General features: G+C 37.3%; 1 protein-coding gene across 30 annotated transcripts in view; it reads left to right on the top strand.

The window, feature by feature from the left end:
• ncor1 (nuclear receptor corepressor 1) overlaps nucleotides 1-13233 on the top strand; it is a 123962-nt gene that overhangs the window by 524 nt on the left and 110205 nt on the right. For 24 of the 30 annotated variants that reach the window (XM_077231458.1, XM_077231449.1, XM_077231448.1 and 21 more), the window contains exon 1: nucleotides 76-404. The gene's annotated coding sequence lies outside the window, so the exon portion shown is untranslated. Of the gene's footprint in view, nucleotides 1-60; nucleotides 405-13233 lie in introns of those variants that run through there. The other 6 variants (XM_077231445.1, XM_077231434.1, XM_077231429.1 and 3 more) reach the window with 4 other exon arrangements.

Here is a 13233-nt window from a genome sequence, read left to right as displayed (position 1 = left end):
TCTGGTGTACAGCAATATACGGATATTGAGGATTGATTGGGTGGGGTGAAGGCCGCCTGTGGGGAGAGTTTGAACGTCACACCATTTCATCCTGTTTGCTTGAGAAAAACTCTTTCACTCCATCTCTCCTCAGGTGCACCACAGCTGCACAAAATGCAAACCACCGGGAATTCAGCAAGATGAACCCGGCATACTTGTGACGTATATTAACTTCTGGCGCAGAAACTTAAAGAAAACGACTCGAATTTATATCTACGACTCAGTGAGGACAAATAACAAGCCTGTGTTTGAAGTGTGTGTGTGAGTGCTCGCGCAGTCTCACTGCCGACGAATTACATTACCGCACGTTTGAACCGCACAGACTCAGCTTTCAGCGCTTATTGGAGTGTCTTTAAGGACATGAGGTGAGTGTATTATTTAATGTGAATATTTTGAGCGCTTTGTGGTGAATTACACGCAGGTTCGTGAGAGCTGAGCGCGTATGTTCAAGATGGCGACGCAGTTTTGAATGCAAAGGTGCAACATTCAGCTAACGGATGTTTCCCATAAACTCTCCCCCGGCTCATTTTACACTATGAATTGATTTAGGTGATCTCCTATTAGGTTGATTTACGTCTTTGTCTTCCCTTAGATATTCAGATTTTGTTTGTGGTTTCCGGTTAAATGTTGTTCCTCGGATTATCTAATATTAGCTTGCTGGCTAACACCATTAGTGTGAGTTTATCGCACATCCAGGAGTTTATTGCTGAAAATCATCGTTAAAGTTTGCTCCGTAATATACACACATGAGCTGAGACTTCTTATACTGTGGGTTTCCTTGAATGTTTTATCCTTTTCTAGCATGTAAAAAGCCAGAGTAGTGTCTAAAATCATGCTTGAAACGAGAATAACAAGTGCTGGATGTTAAACACATTGTATTCAGTATGTCAGTTTCGCTGCCTGGAAATTACATAAAGTTTGGACTTGTGCACCTATGTACGTTTCACAACTGATGACAGTCCTTTGCAACAGTCTGTTGAAGTTATCAACCTTAAACATAATACATACTTTAATGACAGACACGTTTACCAGAGACATTCAAATTTACTTGCTCAGGACAAATAAACAGTCTGTTAGACAGGATTTTACTTTATCTCAGCGTTATGGTGAAGTATTTTTGATATGTATATTTCATACTACACCTACGTATGTGTGTGTGTGTACATAGTGTATATATGTGTGTATATGTATTGTATGTATATATATATATATATATATATATATATATATATATATATATATATATATATATATATTTGACTATAAGATTGAGATTAAAAAAAATATTTGAGAGAGAAAGAGACTATATATATATCTCTGTGTGTGTGTATAATGTGCCTTTCCCCCCTTTTAGTGTAGAATGCACGCACCCCTGTAAATTCAATGGACATAACATCTAAATTATTTTGTGCTCACAGGTTCATAATGAGACTTGTATATTGAATGGGAAGTACCTTCCAGCATCAGATTGAGAGTTTGTCACTTGCAACATTTTGTTGTTGGTTGGTGTCAACTTCTAGCATGTCCAAATGTCGACTAGCACCCAGAAACCCTGTTTTCAGGAGTTATTTTTCAGATCTGTTAATTAGTGCAGAGTACCTGCTCACTGTGAACTTCTGTCTTTATGCCAGTGCATGTTCATAACTGCAGAAGGTAAGAAAAGTAGTTGTCATTCACACTTACAGCCCACAATTAAGCAGTGCTGGTGAATCCAGCACACACCCCCCCCTCTCTCTCTCCTGCAGCAGAACCCAGCTCTGTTTGTAGCTCCACTTGCAACTTAATTAGGCTTGCCATCAAGAGAGATACAATTTGCCTGTAAAGAGTGCGAGGCCTGCACCCCAGCCTGCACCCTACACACACTTATCATTGCTGTTCCCTTAATGTGCTGGCTGAGGGACAGTGGAGTGAAAACAGGACATGTAACTGTTGTGCTGCCGTGCCTGTGGCCAAGAGTGGCACGGTAATGCTAGTGAGCGTACAAGCACCGGCAAATACTCAGAGGCAAAGCTGCCACGTTGACTGCAAGTTTTGGAGAGGTTTTGTTCCCATTGTGCCATTTAAAATTAGAGAGATATTGATTTTTTTTTTAACTGATAGTAATTATTTGCATGTTTATGTGCCCGATAACCAATATACAGAACTGTTATTTATTTATTGTTTTATTTCTGTTTTTGACAGTTAACAACAGCATTGAACTGAACAAACTGTTTTAACACTTTTTTAAAAACACACTTCTACATTGATAAATAGTCTGAAAGAGTGCAAAAAATTATAATGCACTCAAGTGTCACTAAAGTGTCTTTTTAAAAAAAGGTAAACAAACGGGTAATGAATATAGCATGTAAATTAATTCTAACAAATAAATACAAAAGCATGGAACATTCTAAAGCACCTAAATAATAAAAACATTACTTTAGTGTAGCTTAACAATCCCAGTTGCATCTTTTTATTTATAACAGGATTAATATTAACAACATTAGTGGGGTTTTTTCCACCAGATGAGTAATACCAAAGATGTTATTTACAGTAATGCTATAGATTGTAAAATTAATATTGGTTATGCTTATTTTTTGATTCTCAAAAAAAACAATGAACAATTTCATTTAAGTTTTTAGGCCTTTAAAAACAGGGCTTATGCAAAACACTATTCATATTAGGATACTCTGGCTTATTAAAGAGCCTACAAGACTTAGTCAAACTGAACACAATTACAACCCATACGTGTAATTAAACATTTTCCAATATGTGGCTGAGGGCCAAAACAAATAGAAACTGCAAAAATGAACAAAATTAGTAGTCTGATACAAAAATGATCAGGAACATTATCCAGCTAGTGCTGAGAATTTTTGTGTCCTTCCTTCCTATGTCCTACTTAAGTATTTAATGCAGGATTCTCTTTATAAATTTGAGCTTTTCTGCATTTTGGGGAGATATTTTTTCCTCTTTTCATCCAAAACATATGTGGCTGTACTGAATAGTCGCTCACCATCAACACTCACGCTAAACTTCAATCATTAGAAATAGATATACAACATGCATAGTATAAAGTAATCAAATGCACAAAAATGGTGCATAATCTTCACAAAATTGATTTATTTAAGTGCAATCAGAGACTGTTTGATCTTTATTTTTTAAAAAGTTTTAGTTTATTATAATAATATAACTAATAAAAGTTATATTGTAGTAGTTAATATAATTTAAGGAGTTTCAGTTTTTAATTTAAGGGAGAGTTTATCTTATTCATGTTTTCCTTTTTCTTTAGTGTGTTATGTAGCTGTTCATAGCTCAATATCTCCCACAAAAAGATTTATTCTGTCTAAAGCCCCTTTCACACAGCACTTTGATCCTGGGAAATTGCCAGAACACCTTCAGTGTGAACGCAAACATGACCTGGGATAGTAACATTGCTGTGTTCAGTCCCGGAACGCACGCTGTGTGAACAAAAGCCGCAATCAATGCCGTGTCGTAATGATGGTGCTGAAGCCGGGATCGTTCACCAGTGTGAAACGGTACGTAATGCACTAGTTTATGATCGAATCAGAGAAAAAAAAGCGCAAGCGTGGTTCGCAGCTCATAAGCAAACTATAGACGCTGGTGATGTCTTGTGTCTTTACGGGAGTTTTACGGGTTGTGTGTGAACGCACTCTCTGATTCCGGAAAATCACTGGCAGTTTGAATGAACCAAAGTCAAACGAACTCGGGTCAAATCCCAGGTCACTTTATCTGTGTATTTTCCGGAGTCTATGTGTGAAAGGGGCTCAAAAGAGAAGGCAGATCCAGACCTAGCTAAAACACCTTGATCGAATTCTACCTCACCGACCTACGTCACTAGGTGGAAATGTTTGCATGATGCCACCCAAATGCATACGCAAAGAAGAAGGTGTTGCTTCAGTTATCAGTAGTGTTGTTGCCACTATGTTGTGTGAGACGCTGTGTGTTTCTATGCAAAAGCGGCACTGACTTTATTTGGCCTTCCGAAAGTGGACGCAATTAGGAATCAGTGGTTGATTTTATTTACATCAATGTTCCAGAACAGTACAACTCAACTGTTTGTTGCTTCAACACCTTGACTCCTCTCCCGTCAGATGCAGTGCTTTAAGGTTTAAGGTAGGGCTGAACGATTATGGAAAATAATCTAATTGTGATTTTTTTTAACCAATATTGCGATTGCGATTTAATATGCGATTACTTTTTAAGTTCTTTACCTTCTGTATTAGTCGACAAAGACAAGCAATAAATCATTATACAGTAGGGATGGGAATCTTTAGGCAGCTCATGATCCGATCTACTTTTTTTTCTTATTAATTAATCTTAATAACACTTAAAATATGTATTTAATTACATGTGTAAATATACATACTTAAAAAATATATATATAAATAAACACATTTAATTAAACCAATTACATGTTAAGAATTTTAAATAGGCTATAAACTAATATAGCTTCAAAATATAAGAGCTAGTAAATAAAGAGGAACAAAAAAAACATTACAAGTAATAAACAGAGTGCTTTCAGTATTTAAAATTAGGCTGTCTGAACGTTTTCCGTTCAAGAGCTGGAGTGATTCCCCCCCCCTCAGTTTAGATACGATAAGCTGCATTCACACTAATGCACATATCTCTTTTGAAATTGTAAATGTGGTTGAGAGAGAGAGAGAGAGAGAGAGAGAGAGAGAGAGAGAGAGAGAGAGAGAGAGAGAGAGAGAGAGAGAGAGAGAGAGAGAGAGAGAGAGAGAGAGAGAGAGAGAGAGAGAGAGAGAGAGAGAGAGAGAGAGAATGCGGTTGTTTCTAAAGCACACGCAGCGTCATCACGCATCTGTGTTTAAAAACTTAAAAAATTCTGAAATTCTCTGAATCGATCCATAATTGTTGTAGAGAGAATAAACAACACAATATCACATACATAAAAATAAACTGTTGTTTCCTGTATGCCAGACTTGTATGCGTAGCGTGCCAAGTTGATGCTTGATCTGCAGACTGCTTTTCTCTCGTGTGTCATGTGACCAGTGTAATCGCAGCTTTTGCGGTTACAAAATCGTGTTTCATCATATCGCGATATTATCGCAAATGCAATTAATCGTTCAGCCCTAGTTTAAGGCATTGTTTGTAGAGAGATGATCAAGGACTCCAGGTCTGTTTGAGGCGCATAGATCCCATGGAGTGTGTTAAAGTTACCATGAAATGGAAATCTATTTTCTAAATTCATCTTAATGATCTTATTGTGAAGAATTCGTCCATGCATATGTTATTATTAGGAATGCACAAAAATGTCCCATACTGAAAATTTTTGGTTTCAGGCCAAAAATGGTTTTGAATGCCCAAAATCTTTGACTGAAATAGTGACGTTTAATTAGCCTTTAATTAGCCTAGCGCTTCTCCGAATGGCACATTTTGACTTCAGCGTCTATTTTGCGCACATAACAGATAAACTACAACAGTGAAACATATCCTCTGTGTAGGGTTGACATGATCGATTTCTCTATTTTAATCAATACTGAAATGGATTCTTAAAGCCCCCCTGTGGTGAAAATCAAGTGGTTAATGTTGTTTATATATGCCGATGTGGTGCTTTTAATATGGTTTAAGACAAACCATGTGCAAATTAATAAGTTAACACTAGGGATGTGAATTTCTGCCAAAATGGCATTCGAAAATCGAGGAGCAAAAGTCGATTATCGTTTGAAAATCAAAAAAAAAAAAAAAAAAAAAAAAACGCACACTCACAATGACAGAAAGGGAGGCCAATTTCATCTTTAACGATTTGTCATCAAACAAACTGTTTATTAATTGAACAAGTAACATGTTTTTGTCGTTTTGTAACACAGTTAACATAGAAGAAAAAAACAACAAGCACGACAGTCCGTTTTTGCATCGCCAAACCAGATGCTCGTTAGATAAAAAAATAATGTCATATGTCATAATGATTTTATGCGGACCTGCCTTGTTACTGCAATAGACTACTTTTTAAACAAATTAGTTTCAATCAAAACTATTCGTGTGATACCACTGCGCAATACACACACATTACCGCGGGATGGCGGGTGTTCATTTCATAAACTGTGGACAATGGTAGCTTATTTATGTAGCCTATAAATTAACATGTTCAGAAACGGATAATGTCATCATACTTGTAGCAGTGCTATCATCGCGTAATAATCTGTTTGGCTGTAAAATGTATTACCTGAATGAAATGAACTCTAATGTAGCGTCCTGTGGAATCATTCATTCACAGACATCATACGAAGATGTTCAACTAGATCTTCATCGCTGGCAAAAATATGATGCATTTGCAGATTTGCTTTCACTAGACTGTAGGCCCACGGCCACTTCATCCAACGCTCTTGATGTTCTTAAATCTTCCTGTTACGACTCCGAGTGTGAATTGAAAGCGCATCAGAGGATTCAGTGCGTGCAGGAAACTGAACAGACCATTCAAACTGATTCGCGAACCGATTTAGACAGATCTGTTTGATGAAGTCTTTGAACAGAATCGACTCAAAAGAGTGATTCATTTGTGAATTGAGCATCACTCATGCCCATAAAAAAGATGCAGCGCGCTTGGAATAAACGATGCATTTAACAGCATGTATTGCATTAAAATAAAGTAACGAGAGGAACGTCACCCCAACGTAAGGAAGTAAATGTAGCCTACTTTGTAGACGGTTACTACCATAGACAGTAAAAGGTTACTACCCAACTCTGTTGGACGCAGAGTTAACGGTCACGGTTCTTCTGTTGTTTGTTTACACTATATAAAACACTGGTATCCTATCGCGCAGTAGGGGGTTTCATTCATGTTAGCGACACCTTGTGTCCCCGACAGGAAAATACCCTGCTGCGCGATCTGTGACAGTTGACGCGCCGTCAATTATTATGACACATTGGAATTGCGCGAAAGTATGACGATATTCGAAAAAGTAATTTTATGATAGAATTTCTAACTCAGTTCAACTATTCGAAGATCGCGACTCATCCCTAGTTAACACCATTGCTGCGTATTTTCTCCTTAAAACTGCGGTGAGCCAAAGACGGTCTCAAAAACGCAGTTTGAAATCACTGGTGTTTCTGACATAATAAAATGCAGCATGTATGTATGTATCTTTTTTTCTTCTTCTGTGGAACACAAGATAGTTCTAAGATCTTTGGAGTCCAAACTAAATAGCCCCAACTGAAAGTCAGGTTAGTAACAACATGAGGGTGAGTAAATTATGATTTCAGTTTTATTTTTTTGGGTGAACTGTACCTTTAAGATTGGCCAGCACAGAGACACATCCTCTGGGAGAGGTTGTCATTTCATTCTGATCTGGGTTAATCCTCCTCTGCCCAAAAGTAATCTTGATCATCCGAACTGTTCTCAGATCATTGTTAAAGTTAAGATTCAACAATAAGCTTCCCCAGCACAAATGCATGCAGAGCTTTCAGGAAGACTTTTGCATATTTCCTTGACAGATCAAATCATGTCCAGAGTGGTGGTTTAGTGAATCTTTATATATTAATAAATCTCTTTTGTGGGGTTGATGGGGCCAAATGACATCAGTGTGGCAGATGTTTCTGACAAATCCTGGATTTTGCAGGATGTGAGAGTGTTATGCTCTCTGTCTGCTCTCTTGTACTGAATGTTTAACTTTTACAGTGTTTCAGTGTCAAGTTTAATTTGTAAGTGATGTGTCAATGTTTGATATGTTTTATGAATGCTACCTGTTCAGTAATTTTCTCTTTGTGGTGGGGTTGGGCCGATGGACGATATCATTGTCCATTGTGATGGCTGACAGACATCACGATGTTTAGCCGGCACACACACACACGTTTCCATGGTGACGCTTCATGCTTGGTACGTGATTCACCACAGCCAAAATAGCGCAGTATGAAAGATGAAGCGCTTTTATTTATAAATATTAACAAACTTGCTTACCATGGAATCTCTGAACTGCGGCCCAAACAAACATGACAGCGCCCATCTCACGTTAGAGATCAAGATCATTTATAAAAGTTTTTTTAAACAACAAAACAAACTCACTTACACATATTTGAGAATCGGAATAGAAGATAGTTGATGCCTGTCTGTTGGATTTATTACAGCGCATGAATTCATCAGTTTCTCCCGAAATAAATGAAAGTGGCCGGTGAACTGGGAGAAAAATAGAGTTGACTTGATAGATATTTACACTGTGTGTCTGATATGAATAAAAACCGTCGGCAAATATATTTGAAGGGTTTGTTATTGCTGCTTCCATAGACACGATTGTGTATTCTACAAACTATAAATGTATTGTTTTGCTATAAATTATATGTATTTAAATGTCTGAAACCTAAAATAAACATCATGTGGTTAAAAACATTGAACAGTTGTGGTATAGCCTTTGACAAGTGCTGAGCGTGTCTGTCTTTGGCTCAGCGCCAGCCATAGCGCGAAAGCACACTTTGAATCTGGCAGTGATGTGATGTCACGTCACTGTACTTTCGCTCCTTAGTGCTCAGCTGCTGCAGAGTTTGCCGAAATCGAAATTTCTAATGAGATATAGAGGAAAATATCTAGTGGAAAATGAGAATGTTACCCCTCCCCCTTCCGATATCATCGTCCATCGCGATGTTTCACTGTAGACATCGTCTGATACCAAATTGATAGACATCGCCCAACCCTACTTTGTGGATTGCTTTTGATATAGCCTGAGTAGGGCTGGGCAATATGGTAAAAAAATCATATCTCTGTGTTTTTTGGTTAAATGGTGATATACGGTATACATCTCTGTACTTTCTAAGTTTTTCTATTTGGATAAAGAAAATCTGTATTTATTTGAAGAAAAAATTCACTTGCTGCCCAATGATATCCTACAAACAATGTTGCTATTGAAGGAAACAAATATAGTGAATGTAAAGTAGGCTATGCAATATATTATGTGCAAAAAGGTGGTTAAAATCACATTACATTCTAACATTGTAACATTACAATCTAAAAACAAAAATAATGCACAAACTAATTATATTAGCCTGCCTTTGATTTGATTGGAGCATATAACTGTGAAATGTAAGTTAAGCACTGAGGAAAGCCCCAAATCTCAAACGCATTAAACAACACAACAGCTCAAGTATTTATCTGTCAGTCAGCGACCGTATCTGTCAGAGCATCTCAAAGGGCAAGCTGCTTTAAATTTGTTAACTATATCTTACCCCAGTTATTGTGAAGCCCTTAATATAACATGTTTAGGACAAATTGTACCATGTAGCCTACTTTCACTGCAGCAGCTCACACTGCGTCCTCCGCTTTTTTTCAGATGTGCTCGTATCAAACTACTGTATCGATATAAGCGGTATTGCCTCATTCCATATAGTTTCAAAAAAATACATCGATAGCCTATATATCGTACAAAAATGTTGAAAATTTGAAATACCGCCCAACCCTAAGCCTGTGACATATTTTGGGGGTAAGTGATGACAAAGGAATTTATGGCATGAATGCAAGAGGATGGAGGGGCAGGTTGAACCTGATGAAAGAGAGACAAAAGGTATAAAAGTGAAGTGTGGACATATCAAACAATAGGTCTCCTCCTGATTAGGTTGTATTTTTGTCCAGGCTCTGAAAGATTGCATTATGAAGTCTGTATGGAAAATCCCATCCGCACACACTCTGAGCTGAGGAGCACTCAGCCAGCTCCAGTCATGGAGATTCCTGTTGACTGATTTGGGTATGCAAACAGACTCTCGTGTTGATCCATGGGACAGAGCTTATTAGTGTGTACTGAAGCGTGACCTGTGATCTGAAAGCCAAATAAATGCCCTTGACATTTTGACCTGATATGAAAAGGTATTAACAGAATATTTCAGGGTTATGCAAAAAAGCTAATATTTAAGCTTTTAGAAGCTTTCTTGCTAATATTTAAGTAAAATTGTAATGCATGCACCTGTATGGAACAGTCTAGCATTTGCTGTGATGTTAATGCATTGATTTGAATGGAGGAATAGACGTGTTTGTGGGGTCACTGGAAGAGCCCAACTATTATTGGAATTTACAGTTTGTCTATGATAATGGAAAGATTGTGGACTTTGCTACAGTAAACCACTGAACCCTTCAGTAGCATCTGTTGCATTTTGCTGTACGTGTCGTGTGTCAGGAGAGATGGATGCTGTCCAGCCACAGATAGCAAGGGCTTTGAGGCAAAGGTCAACAGGTGTGCTTTCACAAGATAATAAGAGACAGTAAGTCCTAGGGGTGTGCCATATCATACCGTCCACGATAATACCGGTATACATTTTTACATGATAAAAAAGTGTCATATCGCGATATCAATGATATACCGACGCGATGACGTATGGCGCATTTACGTTCCCTAGCACGCACAACAACAACACCTGTCTGAGCGCGAGAGCAGCCTGTCAGCCTCCGATGACGATTTAGCAATTTCACAAACAGCTTGAGTGTTCAGCGGGGCTGCCGACGCGCGTCTTCTCTCGCGCACGTTTAGGAGTCGGGACATGACTGAAAGGCCTCTTGCACAATCGGGCCATCAGTGCATCGTAACTAAAGTTTCTAATTTTCAAGTCTTCTTAACTCTTATCAGTTTAAACATTCAAGCGGTTTTAAACTATCCAGTAAGCTTCTCGCGCACTCTCTGAGAGAGTTGCACTACGTGCATAGAGTAGGCTACAGCTCGCGAGAAACTAAAGTTATTTTTCGCGGATTATATCGCTTTAATGGGGGGGGAAAACGCAAAATTGTGTAAAACTTCCGGTTTTGGTAAGTATACTCATAAACCCAGTCGGTTATGTATAAAACCCATGTGACAGTGTGACAGACAGTATAATGAAAACTGCAATGGATCCGTGCACCAGCTGTAAAAGTGACACCAGCCATAGGCTATGCGTCTGTCATTAATGTTGTCGTCAAAACAACAAAAGATAGCTTTAATTGTAATGAATGAGAATTATTAGCCTATGTATTTAATTTAATCAGGAAACAGAACTAAAAGACTGTGTTATTTTACATTTGATTACTTTATTATGTTTCTGTAGTATTTCTGAATACTGGTGTTAGACCTACACACATTTAACATTGAATTCAAAGATTGAAATCAAGCTTCCTTGTGTTGTGTAAACTCTTAACAACAAAATTACCACATTGTAAAAACGCAATGAGTGAGCAAACATTTAGGCGTGATAAACATAATAAGAAAATTTTCAACAACAAAAAAATGTCTATATCGTCATAAATATCATTATCGCAAATATTCTTGAAATATCGTGATAGGATTTTGAGGCTATATCGCCCACCCCTAAGTGCTGTGCACACGTCTATGTCACCCTTACATTACATCATTGCATTATTCTACCTTTCTGTTTAAACAGAAAACCATTTATGTGCTGCACTGTCCATTTTTACATGCATTAATAGATGACCGCTGGCGTACCAGTGCTTTGGTGTCAGGTCACCTTTATTTTTATAGTGCTTTAAACAATAGATTTTTTCCCCAAGCACCTTTACAATAACAAACAGGAAAGTAACAGAATTATTGATGCAAACTTAATAAAATATAAGACAAGCATACGACAAATTTTCCTGTAAAGCAGCTGTAGAAATGTATTATTGTTATTATATTGTTTATTGGGATAGGGACAGATATATTATACATGGATAAAACTAAGACAACAGCCAACGAATGCAAGTTTAAGTTAAGGGTGTAATGAAACACTCATCATGTCTTGATTCGATATGAACTCACGATATGATACTAACTTGATACTTAAAGCCAAATTAAAGAAGATGGTTATATTATTATTAGGAATGCACCGATATGGAAATTTTAGCTGATATAATTCTTTATTTTTAAAAGTCAATAACCAATATATATTGGCCGATAAATCTAAATCAAAATTTGTATATGATTTTTTGAGAGCCTGATTACAAAATCAAAAGTCTCGCCATTAAAAGCCATGTCCCAAGCACTTCAACATTAATCAAACCTATACAGTACAGTAGCCTATAGTGAACCAGTGTAAGAGTCGTTAACTTTGAGAGTTCAAAATGATTTTTATGGCTGATGCCGATATCCTAAAGAACAAGCCAATATAAAGCCTATATATTTTAATTAATATTTAAATAAATTAATTGAAAATTAATTAAAAAAATAAATCTCTAAAATACTTTAGATTGTAACTTCTAGATTCTGTAATCGTATTACAGAATTTTTCAGAACGTTGCTGTCAACGGGATACCAGGCGAGACACGGGCCCATGACAGATAGAAATTTGTTGCCCAATAGGAAAGTGCCCAGCAACATTGCTCAAAAAGTTGCCCTGTGTATCATCACCTTAAGTTTGTGTGGACTGGAAATCATATTTATTCAAATAAAGACAATAACACTAATTTTACATACAGCACACTGAAAATGACAAGAATATGACACAACGGGCAACTAGCCTAAATATAGCAAAGCATAATTTGAAATCAAGCATTCAGTTTGTCGATCGTGTGTCGCCAGTGAAGCTCAACTCTCCTGTCCGCCTTCAATTCACATGGACCGACTGTCAAGTACAGTGACACGCGATCATACAGGCTGCAAATGCAGACTTCAAAATAGCTGACAGCTGGATTCGACTAAGCCTGCAAGGTTTGTGAAATTAAAATGTTTATTAGATATTTAAAGATTTTTTAAAATAATATAAATGCGCATTTGCTGAATTCTGATGGTAAATAGTAGGGGTGGGAATTGGCAAAAATGTGACGATTCGATAGTATTGCGATATTTGGGCCATAATTCAATATTATTGCGATTCTCAATATATTGCAATACAGCAAGTATTGCGATTCAATTCTGCGATATTGCGATTCATGTCCCCCATATAATCCAAAGACATTACAAAAAATTAGGAAAATAACACTGCTCAACTCACTTTAAATGTCACATTTAATTCTGTAAACATTATCTTCTACACATTAACTGAAGTGCAAAAACTTAGGAGGGTAGAGCAAAAACTTGAAAACTTGTTCTTGAACATTCAGGACACAGGACCTTATTACAGGACAGGACATAATTATTCTCTGAATAGGAGACCTCTCACATGAATGGTAAGCTCTAGGCTTGCTACAATAGTCTGTGTTACCGGTGTTACACGTTGTTCAGTCCCAACACTGGTTTCATCACTTCCCCACCGTGGCACCGCAACAAAAACAAACAAAAAAAGTTTAAAGCGCTAAAA

Source organism: Siphateles boraxobius, unplaced genomic scaffold, assembly GCF_051911475.1.
Source record: "Siphateles boraxobius isolate OS27281-9 unplaced genomic scaffold, OSU_SipBor_1 16, whole genome shotgun sequence".
Lineage (NCBI taxonomy): Eukaryota > Metazoa > Chordata > Actinopteri > Cypriniformes > Leuciscidae > Siphateles > Siphateles boraxobius.
Note: the sequence above shows the minus strand (reverse complement) of the source record. Positions and strands in the feature narration are given on the sequence as shown.